At 38.9% G+C, this 14,334-nt stretch overlaps 1 non-coding gene across 1 annotated transcript; it reads right to left on the reverse strand.

Annotated features, from left to right (window-relative positions):
- Positions 1-14,016: 14,016 nt before the first annotated feature.
- On the reverse strand, positions 14,017-14,123 carry LOC148803234 (small nucleolar RNA R71). Its single transcript, XR_016081572.1, has one exon. It is a non-coding gene; the product is annotated as a small nucleolar RNA R71 (small nucleolar RNA).
- Positions 14,124-14,334: the final 211 nt, after the last annotated feature.

Here is a 14,334-nt window from a genome sequence, read left to right on the forward strand (position 1 = left end):
CGAGCAGTGTTTGATCATTATGGGCTGAGAGGTTAAGTGTAAGACCATTGAGGGTAATACCTGATGTGCTAATCTTGCATTTGCCCACAGTCCCTGGGTGTTATAAGGTGGCTTGGACCAAGGACCACTTAGGGTAAGTGTTGGGCCCATAGAGCCTATGTGATGGGTTTCATAGGGTGCACTACCCATAACAGTGTATTCGGCCAGGCCTTGTAACAAATGTTGGGCTGAACCCATGTGGCTGATGTGTAGATCAATGTTTGGGTCCCACGCCATACAAGGAAGCCCAACTGGGCAGCAGTTAGGAGGCTAAGTGAGAACATAACCTTAATGGGCCTAAAGCCCATTTCGCACTGGGCTGATTTGATCAGTTAAATAAGGGGCAAATTCTGAGATTGGATTAGCAGATAGGATTGGGTCTTAACCCTATCCACTCAGAGAGTCTGGATCTAAATGAGATTCAGATCTGGAAACCTCCTAATGAGATTAGGAGAAGGCTGATCCAATCTACAGATAAGATAAGGGTTTACCCTTATCACTTAGAAGGAATTCTGATCCAAATATGATTTGGATCAGCAACTCCTAATGGGATTAGGAGCTGATCCCTTTAAGGTTTTAAAAGGAGGAGGGGGCGGCAGCCTTTTGACATACTTCACATTCTATTTTTCAGAGCTGAAATCACAGAAGAAAGAATCTAACAACCTGCGAAATTCTTTCTTGTTGCCTCCTTCCAGCCGCCGCCTCACCTGCCAGTTTGATCTCCAATTCAGTAGGAGAAATCAAGATTGGATCTTGATATCAATTTCTTGTGAAGGGACTGATAGGAAGCTGTGCTCACGTGTCGTCCTACTGATTCTTGCGAAGGATCAGGTTCTTGGGAAGAACATTACTTACTCTGCTCCGTCCTGCATTGCGCCATCTTCAGTGGGAGCAGTTTTTGGTTCCTTCCTTGGGCATGAACACCTCCATTGGGAAATATTATTTTTCCGTATCAAGTATATCCCTCTCCTACTGCTTTGGTTCAGATCTGGTTCGGTTCTTGGTTCAAGACAGATCCTTGAAAAATATGTTTTTTCTAAAATAGGGAATACGATTCCCAGTAGGATGGAAAGAAGTTTTTGAAATTTGCCCATTCTATAACGCAAGATTCGGGCGTCCATACGTTGGATATCTCATCCCCTTCATGTTTCAAGAATGAACCTTGAAAATGCAGTTTTCTAAATCAGAGGATACGATTCCCAAATGGGAGAGAAAAAATTTTGAAATTTCGCCCAACCTCCCTGCAAGGTTTGTCCATCCATATGATGGATCTCCCATCCCTTTCAGTGGTATCAGAGCCTAGTTCACATTCTTGAACCAAATCAGACTGGATTGGAACCTGCGCAAATAGGAAGAATCATTCTACCCTATTTGTGCAATTTAAAGTTTCTCTAGGAAGTGGTTCCCAACTTTTGGATGAATGATCTGAAAATTAAATCTTTCTTTATCTACAATATTTATAGAATTGTTCTATTTATATTTCTTGATTTTTGGGCTATTTGTATGGTGGAGATCGAAATTTTATTAGCGCCAAGAAATTGCGTCCCTGCTGTATTATTCTATTCATTGTTGGTCTGTAAATATATTTTTTTAATTTTTAGATGGAATGTATAGGATTTATTCTAATGTAATTAATAGAACATTAGGTTCTTCTATTTTTTTCATTGGAAGAAATTCTGAAAGTGCATAGAGGAGAAGTTTTGCAGAGTCAAGTTTATCCATCTGCGTTTTGCAATTTTGGAACCTGCAATCTGCGAACTAATCTTTGTTTTGCAGGGTTGCAGCCTTACTAACAACCCTCTAATTGTTGTTTGTTGATTCTTGATTGTCTTCTTATCATCCTTTTAATTTTCAGATCATCTTCTTGAATTGATCTTGCAATAAACACCAAACCCTAGGCACATTTGACATAGATTGGATCAAACTGGTTGGACTGAATTTGTGGTTCAATAGGAATTGTTCTCAGCCCTAAAATTTTGATTATGGGCCAGGGGTTTGATGGCCCATTGCAAGATGCAAGTCGGCTCTCCCTATAAAACTACAGTTTAATTAAGTTAAATTTGCATCAACCCTAATTTAGCATAAATGCTATATGGGTTGAACTGCCTTTTGCAGTTCAGCCCATATACCTAGACAATATTATATGATAATGTTATGGGCTTTAATGGGCTGACACTAATTTAACCTAATTAATTTAGGTTTTTACAGATGATTTAATTGATTGAATCAATTGTGTTATTATTTTATGCATGTGATGTATGATGTGTGATGTGCTACATACATGGGCCATAAGCACTTGGCCCATGTTAATTCAATAGTGGCTCTTTCGCACACTATGGCTGAATACACATCATTGCTATGGTGTCCTTAAGATCATTGGATGATCTCCCTTCTTGATGGGCCCCACATCAGCTTCCTCCCAGAGAGGAACCGTAGGGAACCCTAGCCCGTTTCGGCCCATCCAAATCTGACTATAAGAAAGTTAGTGGGAGACACTTTAGTTTGACCTAAATAAAGAACTAGGGCATAATTACTCGTTCCCTCCAGCAAAATATAAGTACATGTGATAGGGAGATTCATATGATGAACTCTCTAAAGGCCTTCCATCATTAGCATGAAGATGAGCTTATTAGTAATTAGGAGATGCACTATAAAATTGGGCTATCCATTTGCTGGTGAGTCTGTTGGATTGTTTCATAAGATGATAAAGGCATCATAGACTGATGTGGGAGGGGCCTATCATAAAATTGAAGACTCTCTCACGGTACCTTGGCATTTACGAATATGATGGGTAAGCACTTACTGGATAGAAAGGTTTAACCTAAAATGGCAATGAACCTTGCTTGACAAAGGCCGAAGGGAAAGCTCATAAGGTGAGTGGATATGATCCTTCACAGAAGGTGGTGGGGTTATGCAGCTGAAACAATTGGCTCCATGCACTATATGCGATTTCCTACATTTCCAGAGACATAACTGCAGTCCCTGTCACTGAGATGGGAGGGAAATCTCAGAGATGAACAAAACGGGAATGGAACATAGATTAAAAGCCATTTCTATGTAGATAACATGAATTAAATCGTGTTGTGGACTAATAATTTGCCTTACCTTTTATTAGAAATGGCAAATGGACAATTCACCAAGTTGTTGGATGACAATAAGCTTAAGGGCCAAAACTATGCAAACTGGTTCTGTAACCTTATGCAAGTTTTAACATTCGAGAAATTGGACAAGGTTGCTAAAAACCCTACTCCGGATCATCCAAGTAATATGTCTTTTGAGGCTCGTAGGAAGGAATATCAAGAATGGGAAGGGAAGAACTCTCTTGCCCAGTGCTACATCATAGCCTCTCTCAACAATCCAATACAAAGACAATTCGATCAGATCGAGGTGTCCAAGGAAATCCTGGATAGTCTGAGGATGATGTATGAAGAGCGGAATCGTTCTACTCAACAAAAGGTCTTAAAGCTGTTTATGACCGCTAAAATGACCAAGATCCAGATGGTTCATGACCATTGTCTTAAGATGATGGGTTACATTAATGAAATGGAGGCACTCGAGTTAAGGCTTGATCATGTCACCAAAGTTGATGTCATCCTAAACTCTTTGCCTCCCTCCTTCAATCAGTTTATCATGAATTATAACATGAATAAGCTAAATGTTATCCTTTAGGAACTCAGCAATATGTTGTAGAGTGTTGAAGAACTGATAAAGAAGGATAAGCCGTTAGCCATGCTTGTTGAAGGTGGCAATTTGGGTAAGAAAAAAAGGAGGGGAAAGAAAAAGGCTCAGAAAAAGGTTAGCAAGCCTAAAAGGCAAAAGAAGGACAAGACATCGGATGCCTGCTACTTTTGCAAGCAGACCAGCCACTGGAAGAGGAATCGTCTTCAGTATCTAGAGACTAAGAACCAAGGTAATTTTGAATCTTTTATCATTTTGTTGGTCACTTTTGCTTCCTGGTGTATTGACTCCAGGGCTTCAACTCATGCATGTAACATATTGCAGGGGTTCAAGACAAGTAGAAGACTGAATGATAGAGAATTAATGCTCTACTTGGGGACTTCTACAACAGTTGCAGCTACAGCCATAGGAACTGTAGAATTAGTTTCCAAAGAAGGAATCGTTGTACTTAAAGATTGTCTTTATGTACCTACTCTCAGAAGAAATTTGATTTCAGTTTCAAAATTATGCATAGATGGTTATTCTATTTTGTTTAGTAATGTGATTACTATTAAATGGAATAACAAGTTCCTCGCACATGGAGAACTTAAGAACGGTCTCTATGTTCTTCATCCTTCTCTAGAAATAAACATAACCGAAACTACGTCAGAAATGATCCCCAAGAAGAGAACTCGTGATATAGTTAATCTCACGTGCCTGTGGCATTACTGACTTGGCCACATTAATATAGATCGTATCACAAGGTTGGTAAAGGATGGTCCTCTGGATTTTCTAACTGTAGAAGATCTTCCAAACTGTAAACCTTGCCTTTAAGGTAAGATGACGAAGTGGTCATTTATGGGAATCCTGAAAGATCTATAGGCATGCTTGACCTTATACATACAGATGTATGTGGTCCCATGAATGTTAGGACACGTAACCAGCACATTTATTTTATAACATTCACCGGTAATTTCTCATGGTATGGTTACGTATACCTAATGAGACATAAGTCTGAATCCTTTGAAAAGTTCAAAGAGTTCAAACAAGAGGTCGAGAAATAGTTGAGGAGATACATTAAGGCCCTTCAATCAAATCGAGGAGGCAAATATCTCTCTGATGAATTCAGGGACTACTTAAAGGAAATCAGTGTATCGGAGAGGAGAAATCAAACTCTATTAGATATGGTATGTTCATTTCTCGTCTATCTGAGTTACCTATATCCTTTTGGGGTTACACATTAAAGAATGTGAATTACATGTTGAACCGGGTTCCAACCAAATCCATTCCTATGACTCCATATGAGCTATGGACAGGTAAGAAACCAAGTGTAAGACACTTGAAGATTTGGGATTGTCCAGCACATGTTAAAAGAACTACTACTGACAAATTAGAATCCAAGACCAGTCGTTGCCTATTTGTAAGTTACCCCAAAGGCTCTATAGGTTACTTATCCTATGATCCAAAAGAATAAAAAGTGTTTTGTAGTCGAAATGCCTACTTAGAGGAAGATTACATCTTGGATAATCTTCATCAAGAAGTTGTTCTTAATGAGGAGAGCCTAGGGGTAGTGAGAGATGTTCCACAAGCTCTAGATAATAACCAACCTAGAAGGTATACTTGAGTATCCAGGCCTCCAGTTCATTACGGCTATGACCTAGAAAGTTACTTGGTGGATGCCACGACCAGTGAGGAAGATCCTGTAACTAATATGGAAGCTATGTTGGATATAGATTACTTGAAGTGGGTAAACGCCATGAAAGCCGAAATGGACTTAATGGAGACAAACAAGGTCTGGACTCTTATAGACTCGCCCCTTATGGTAAAAGCAATTGGTTGCAAATGGATTTACAAGAGGAAAAAGGTCCCAGAGGGTAACGTTGAGACCTATAAAGCTCGTCTTGTGGCAAAAGGGTACACTCAAAAAGAGGGAATCGACTATGCGGAAACCTTTTCGTCAGTGGCCATGCTTAAGTATATTAGGATCCTACTAGTTGTAGCAGCATACCATGATTACGAAATTTGGCAAATCGATGTCAAAACCGCGTTCCTGAATGGAGATCTTACTAAAGATATCTATATACAGCAACCACAAGGTTTCATAGCTGTAGGTCAGGAACACATGGTATGTAAACTTAAACGATCCATATATGGACCTAAGCAAGCTTCTAGGAGCTAGAACATCTGGTTTGACTCTACCGTCAAATAGTTTGACTTTGAGCAGAATCCAGATGAGCCCTGTGTTTATAGGAAGACAGTAGAAGATAAGGTTATGTTCCTTGTTCTATATGTAGATGAAATCCTACTCATTGGGAATGATGTAGGGATGTTAACTATGACGAAAGTATGACTTTCACAATAATTCTCCATGAAAGATCTTGGAGAAGCCTCCTACATCTTAGGGCTTCGACTCTATAGAGATAGATCAAAGAGGATACTAGGATTATCCCAATCTATTTACATTAACAAGATTGTCAAAAGATACAATATAGAGAACTCCAAGAAAGGAAATGTCCTTTCAGGCATGGAGTCACTCTCTCCAAGGGCATGTCTCCCAAGACACCTAAGGAGATTGAGGGCATGAGAGAGACTCCCTATGTTTCTACCATAGGGAGGATCATGTATGCCATGTTGTGCACTTAGCCCGACATTGCTCAGGTAGTGAGTGTGGTAAGTAGGTTTCAATCTAACCTAGGTCAGGAGCACTGGATAGATATGAAACACATACTAAAAATACCTTCGAAAGACAAAAGAGTTTTGTCTAGTATTCGATGGTAGTTCACTATAGGTCCAGGGGTATACTGATGCTAATTTCCAGTCAGGCCCAGATGATAGAAAGTCTACATCTGGTTACATCTTTATGATGGGGTCCTATGCAGTTAACTAGAAGAATAGCAAACAAGGGTCCACAGCAGATTCCACAACTGAGGCTGAGTACATTGCTTCAACTGAAGCTGCCAAGGAAATCGTTTGGATGAAAAAGTTCATTCAAGAATTAGGAGTAGTTCCATCCAGCACATCACCCATTCCATTGTTGTGTGACAACATTGAAGCCATTGCTCAAGTTAAGGAGCCACGAGCCTACTCGAAGTTGAAGCACATTGAGAGGAAGTACCATGTACTATGGGAGATTGTTGGTAGAGGCGACATCCTGATTCAAAAGGTAGCATCAACAGAAAATGTAGCAGACACATTGACTAAGCCACTAACACAGAAAGTGTTTGAGAAACATTTGGAAAGTATGGGACTCCGGTTTGTACCCGATTGGACCTAAGTGCAAGTGGGAGCTGTTAAACAGTGTATGCCCTTAGCTACAATTAGATTGACGTACTTATTATCATTTATTGTAAATGAATAAATTGCATTATTGATTCGTGTTATTATTGTGGGCTTCTATATAATACCCTTAAACTGGACACTTATGAGACTCATGCTAGTTTAGAATCTTCACAGCCATTGGATAGATCTGGGGAGATTTATCCTGCCAAGGCTGACACTGGTGTGCCGCCAAGTTGGTTGGGGTGGCTTGTTTCAGCTGTCAGGGTGAGACCTAAGGTACATGTAGTGTGGGTTTTCTTGAAACCCTGAACCAGACCAAATTTCAGTATTGCCCTGGACCTTGGAGATAGATGGGCAAAACTGGAATGTTACACCTGACCCCTAGACTCAATTACGGTACTGCACTAGGTGTCGGATTGGGTTGTCTTTGATATGCTAATCAGTGAGATCCTTGACTGGGTCAATACCTAGGTATGTTGGGACAGTCTGAGAATTCACCTGAGTGGGTGATCATAGTGACAAGATCAACTCCTTTGTCGGAAAAAGTGAATGATCGAGGAATGCACTCTCTCTGATGAAAACCTAAACTACTGGCAATTGATTTCAAAGTGTTGAAATTTGTTTTGCAAAATATATTTATATGGAGATATATATATATTACGGTTTCACAAATTTTTTGCAAAAGGTTTTAATTCCCGGGATCCATGTGAGTAGAGAGTGCAGCACTGTACCTTGCATCCGAGCGAGAGGTCCTCTCTTGTTGGGCTGTGTATAATCATTAAGGGCTGAGAGGTTAAGTGTAAGACCATTGAGGGAAATACCTGATGGGATAATCTTCCATCTGTCCACAATCCTTGGGCCTTCACAAGATGGCTCGACCCAAGGACCATTTAGTGTAAATGTTGGGCCCATTAAGAGCCCATGGTGATGGACTCAAGGGTTTACTGTGACCTACAGTGAATTCGGCCAGGCCTTGTAACAAAGGCTGGGCTGAACCCATGTGGATGATGTATAGATCAATGTTAGGGTCCCATGCCATACAAAGAGAACCAAACTAGCCAGCATATAATGGGTTAAGTGAGCAATATGACTTAATGGGCCTATGGCCCATTTCGAACTGGGCTTAAGTGATTTAATTAAAATGTGCTATTTTGGGTTTATAATCTAACTAGGATTAGCAGTTGGATAAGATAGGTCTTATCGACTTGAGAGTCCAAATATAAATACAAGATTTAGATTAGGAAATCTCATTCCTAATCAAATTAGGAAGTAGATCCTGAAAGGATTATAAATAAGGGGAGAATTCCACAGAAAGCACACTCTTTTTTGCAGTCTTTTCTCTCCCTTAGCTCTTGGTGCCATCCCAGTCTGATCTCCACCTCCTGAAGTGATTAAGAACTGTTCTTGATATTGTTTCTTGGTGAAGAAACAATCTGAAGTCGTGCTCACACCACCCTACTCAATTTTTGGTGAAGAATCACAGATTCTTGCTAAAGAACCCTTCTTGTTGATCCCACCTCAACATATGCTGTGTCATCTTTAGTGGAGGTGGATTTGGTATCCTCTTTGGGCATGAACACTTACGTTGGGAATTCCTTTTGATTCTGTATCAAGTATATCCCTCTCCCTTTTTTGGTTTTAGATCTAGTCTGGTTTTGTTTTAAGAACAATCCTTAAAAATGCAGTTTTCTAAATCAGGGAATATGATTCCTAGATGGGAGAGAAAGAAAATTTTTGAAATTTCTCCCAACCTTCCTACAAGGTTCGGCCATCCATATGATGGATCTCCCATCCCTCTCACAATCAACATCAATGAATGCATGCAATTAGAGAGAGACAAAAGGTAAGTAGGCCATGATTGAGGATGCCCTTGACATAGCGTAGTGTATGCTTCACAATAGTAAAATGTACATGGTGGGTGCTTGCATAAACTGACACACTTTGTTCACTAAGAATGCCAGTTCAGGTTCGGTAATGGTGACATATTGGAGTATACCTATAAGCTATCTATAAAGAGAGGGATCAACTAGCCCTTTCTTTTGTGTAAAACATTAATTAGTAGAACGAGAAATCGGTTGGTCTATATTATCAGTTCTAGGTTGCTTTACTTTAGGGGCTTCATGGAAATTCGATTTGTAGGTCTCGACCTCCATTCCCTGATTTAAATAAGACCCAACAGGGCTGCTACTCTTTGAACTAAATATGACCTTAAGTATGTCCTCTCAAGTGGCAGGTGTCATTGACTAAACCAATCAAGCTTTAAACTTAGGCTCTATTCAATTTTCGATAAGTTACTTACCCGAGTAAATGCAATTACCTAGGTAAGTTTTTCTTGGGAAAATGGTGTGTTTGAGAGCGTGTTGTTAATCATTCTGGAACACCAGTTTAAACATTTATAATTTTTTCGTTTCTCACAACAACTATAAATGTAGTAAATGGTCAGAACGGGTTGTATCCACAGAGAAGCGAGGGAAAAATAATTATGTACTTAGATCCGGGAGAAGAGAACACAAGTGGGAGTTGCGGAAATAAAAGAATTAATTAATTAAACTGGAAAAATATAGAATTTGAACAATACTGAAAGTTGAAAGTGTAGAAACATTAATAAATATAGAAATAAATAAATGAAAGAAATGAAATAAAAATCTGTAATCCAATCAGAGGTAGCAGTCTCCGAATCTCTCCTTTGACCCACGAACTACTCGAGCTAGGCCTTCCGTTTTACCAGGCTGAATTTCAGATCGGGAGAAAAGATATAAAACACAAATTAAATCTAATAAAAAAATCTTGCAGGAAGGAAAAATGAATTGAAAATTAAAGAACAGAAAGTAATTCTAAAACTGAAGAAAAAGTGGTTGGGATTCAAATTCAGAGGTTGCAATAGTGGTGTTGGCAAACTGCATGTAGGAACCCCTCCTCTTGCCTGGGCGCCCTCCTCTTCCTCTACCCTTGAACTTCTCAAGATCAGGATTCCTTCTTACCTGGGTGAATTGATCAACCCCTTCTACAGGGCCCCTAGAACCCTTTTTGTAGAGAAGGGTGGACACAACTGAAAATAGGGAGAAAGATGGGGAGCGGCAGCTGGGATTTAGCAAAGTTAGGGATGCCCTAGGGTTTCTAATGGATGGCTAAGATTGTTTTGGGGTGATCCTATGGCTGAAAATAAAAGGAGAGGGCGCTCAATATTATGTAGGGCTGAGATTTGGATGCCTAGAAAAGGAGGGTGTAAATTACAATATCTAGGGTTGAAGGGTTAAGATTAAAAGAATAGGTGGTGCCCTAGATTGAATGGTTGGGATATAAGATGGAGAGAGTGGCTGAGATTTGGAGGTGAGGGGCTGAATGGTGAGGGTTAGCAAAATAGGTAGCACCCTAGGGTTTAAAAGCTATAAAGGAAAGCCCTAAATGAGTGGTTGAGATTAAAAGAGGTGGAGGGTGGAGATTAAATACCTAGGGGCGGCTAGGATTTGCTAAGAGTGAAAAGATTAGGTTAAAAAGGCTCCCTAGGGATTGCTAAGAAGAGGGGAGTATGGTAATACAATAGGATGGGTGCCAACTGGATTTAGCAGATAGGAGGCGCCCTCCTATTCTCGGTTCTTTACAAAAACACCCCCTCTCTCAGTTGGTTTTCACACCAGCTTCCCAAAAACTGCACTTCAGCCTAAAAAACTTCCTAGTTATCTACATAATTTGCACAGAGACCCTCAGAGGTCACATAATTGATTTTAATTGGGAAAAGGGTACACTTTGACTATTCTAAGGCCGAAAATACCCTTGAATTGGTGCTCTTAAGGCATCAAAATGTAGAGTTATCACACCCCCCAACTTAAACATTACTAGTCCCTTAGCAATGCAACCTTAAAATTACACTGATCATAGAGATCTTTCCCATCTCAAGATCCTCCCTGACAAAATTAGTTAAGCACTCTGATTCCAGCATCCTCAAACTCTGTATAGATTGGTGTTGGGCTTAAGGGGTAAAACTGTCTTACTTTGAATATTACAGAAACTTGGCTTAAAATTCTTATTTATCCTTCTATTTGCAGATTGTCTTGATAACCTGAGATTGATTTTTAAAATCAGACATGTATTCTTATCATTTCTAACAGTGGATTTCTACTCCTGAACTTGATATGCACACTTATATATATATATATATAATTCTACCTTCCACCGTTTGACGCGAATCTCGACACTTGCCTTAGGTGAAAAGACCCGGTTACTAAGTGTTAGGTGAGTGTCTTTGGCATTCTCTTTTTCGTTTAACACGAATCTCGACACTCTAGTTTTCGCAGATTTACACTGAGCTAGTTTTCACAGACTTACTTTGACCTAGTTTCGCAGATTTACTCTAGTCCAGTTTTTTGCAGATTTACTTTGATCCAGTTCATCCGATATTTACTTTGATCTAGTTTTTGAATATTTACTCTGATCTAGTTTTCGCAAATTTACTTTAATCCAATTCTTTGCAGATTTACTTTGTTACAGTTTTCGCAGAGTTACTCTCATCCAGTTTTCATAGATTTACCCTGATTTAGTTTTCATAGATTTACCCCGATCCAGTTTTCACAGATTTACTCTGATCCAGTTTTTGCAGATTTACTTTGATCTAGTTGTCAACTATCCGCAAGAGTACGGAGTCGTGCAAGTAATATAGTAGAGAGTTCAAAATCGTTCCCACGAGGAATGAATTATTTAGCCACCTATTAATTTCTTCTCAACTTGTTTAAAGCAATAATCAATTTGGTTTGCGATTTAGGAATTCAAACTAGCGCTACTAATTAAGGAAATTAAATGACAAAAGCAAGTACCTTGAACAAAGTCAATAACAAAGTTGTTAGGGAATAATCCTATCACAATCATCAAGATTCAACATCAATAAAATCTCACGAGGGCTGTTATATTCCAAGGTGTTTCCTAAAAGCACTAGTCGATCTTTCTCAAGAGTCGATTAGCTAAACCTATGTTCAATTAAATGGAATTACGATCAATGAATTCTCATTCTTTTAATCGAAATCCTCTTTGCATAAACATAAGCTATCAATACACCTATACGGAAATCCTACCAACAATTGATATCTCTACCTAATTATTGGCCGAATAAGTGTTATTGGTTCCACCTCAATTATCATCTCTCAATGAATAATCTTGATCAAAGAATGATTCATTGATGATCAGCCAATGACACATAATCAGCACAAATAACACAATATAACAAGAACCTCATCGGTTTTATTAATGAATGAAATTCAATGCATGATCAAGTATTAGTCCCTAACAATAAAAACCTAGCCCCTCATGATATAATCAAGAACAAGCAAATTACCCTAATTACTTTCGGATCAAACCACTCTTAATGATAAGGAGAGTCACTGCATACAAGAATTGATAGAACTGATTCAACAATCAAATCTTTAAGCTGACCAACCGGATCAGTTCTGAATCAATTGGACAACTTAAAGATTAGATTGTTGAATCAGTTCTGTCAATTCTTGTATGCAGTGACTCTTCTTATCATTAAGAGTGGTTTGATCCGAAAGTAATTAGGGTAGTTTGCTTGTTCTTGATTATATCAAGAGGGGCTAGGTTTTATTGTTAGAATCAGTTGGACAGCTTAAAGATTAGATTGTTGAATCAGTTCTGTCAATTCTTGTATGCAGTGACTCTTCTTATCATTAAGAGTGGTTTGATCCGAAAGTAATTAGGGTAGTTTGCTTGTTCTTGATTATATCATGAGGGGCTAGGTTTTATTGTTAGGGACTAATACTTGATCATGCATTGAATTTCATTCATTAATAAAATCGATGTGGTTCTTGTTATATTGTGTTATTTGTGCTGATTACATGTCATTGGCTGATCACCAATGAATCGTTCTTTGATCAAGATTATTCATTGAGAGATGATAATTGAGGTGGAACCAATAACACTTATTCGGCCAATAATTAGGTAGAGATATCAATTGTTGGTAGGATTTTCATATAGGTGTATTGATAGCTTGTGTTTATGCAAAGAGGATTTTGATTAAAAGAATGAGAATTCATTGATCATAATTCCATTTAATTGAACATAGGTTTAGCTAATCGACTCTTGAGAAAGATCGACTAGTGCTTTTAGGAAACACCTTGGAATATAACAGCCCTCGTGAGATTTTATTGATATTGAATCTTGATGATTGTGATAGGATTATTCCCTAGCAACTTTGTTATTGACTTTGTTCAAGGTACTTGTTTTTGTCATTTAATTTCCTTGATCAGTAGCGCTAGTTTGAATTCCTAAATTGCAAACCAAATTGATTATTGCTTTAAACAAGTTGAGAAGAAGTTAATAGGTGGCTAAATAATTCATTTCTCGTGGGAACGATTCTGAACTCTCTACTATATTACTTGCACGACTCCGTACTCTTGCAGATAGTTGACAAGTTTTTGGCACTGTTACCGAGGAATGAATTTTATTTAACACCATAATTAATTTAGTTTCTCTTGATTTAAAGCACAGTTTTTTTTATTAGTTTTTGCTAACTTTGTTTGTTTGCATTCTTTCTTTAGGTACGGTTTCGGCGTATGCAAAGAACTCAAAGTTCACAACCCGAGCTTCTTCCTTTCAGACTTGAAATCGAAAAGTTTGTTAGAGAAAATAGGAGAACTCAGCAAGGAAGGGTTCCAGAGATGGCGGAGGATAATGGAGGTAACCAAGCAGATCGACATGATAATGAGAGAACTCTTAGAGATTTTGCTATGCCTGGACTGCATGGTGCACAACAGAGTATTGCAAGGCCGAACATTAATGCCTGGACTGCATGTGCAATTTTATGGCATGGGCAATGAAGATCCTAATGCTCACATTGCAAATTTCTTGGAAATCTGTGATACCTTCAAATACAATGGAGTTTCAGATGATGCTATTAGGCTGAGGCTTTTCTCTTTCACCTTGAAGGATAAAGCTAAAGTGTGGTTAAATTCTCTACCAGCAAATTCCATAACCACATGGGCACAGCTGGCACAGGCTTTCTTGGCTAAGTATTTTCCCCCAGCCAAAACCACAAAGATCATCAAAGACATCACTACTTTTCAGCAATTTGAGAATGAATCAGTGTATGAGGCTTGGAAAAGATTTAAGGATTTGCAGAGAAGTTGCCCTCACCATGGCTTACCTAAGGGACTTTTGATTCAAACTTTCTACAATGGAGCCACTCGCACCACTAGAGATACTATTGATGTTGCTGCAGGAGGTTCCTTGATGAGGAAAACTATAGATGCTGCTTTTGATCTCTTAGAGGAAATGGCAGCTAATAATTGTTTGTGGCCAGCCGAGTGGCTGATTCCACTTAAGACAGGGAGGCAAATCAGAAGCGGACTCCAT

This window comes from Nelumbo nucifera, chromosome 1 (assembly GCF_055504915.1).
Source record: "Nelumbo nucifera cultivar China Antique chromosome 1, China Antique-T2T, whole genome shotgun sequence".
Classification (NCBI taxonomy): domain Eukaryota; kingdom Viridiplantae; phylum Streptophyta; class Magnoliopsida; order Proteales; family Nelumbonaceae; genus Nelumbo; species Nelumbo nucifera.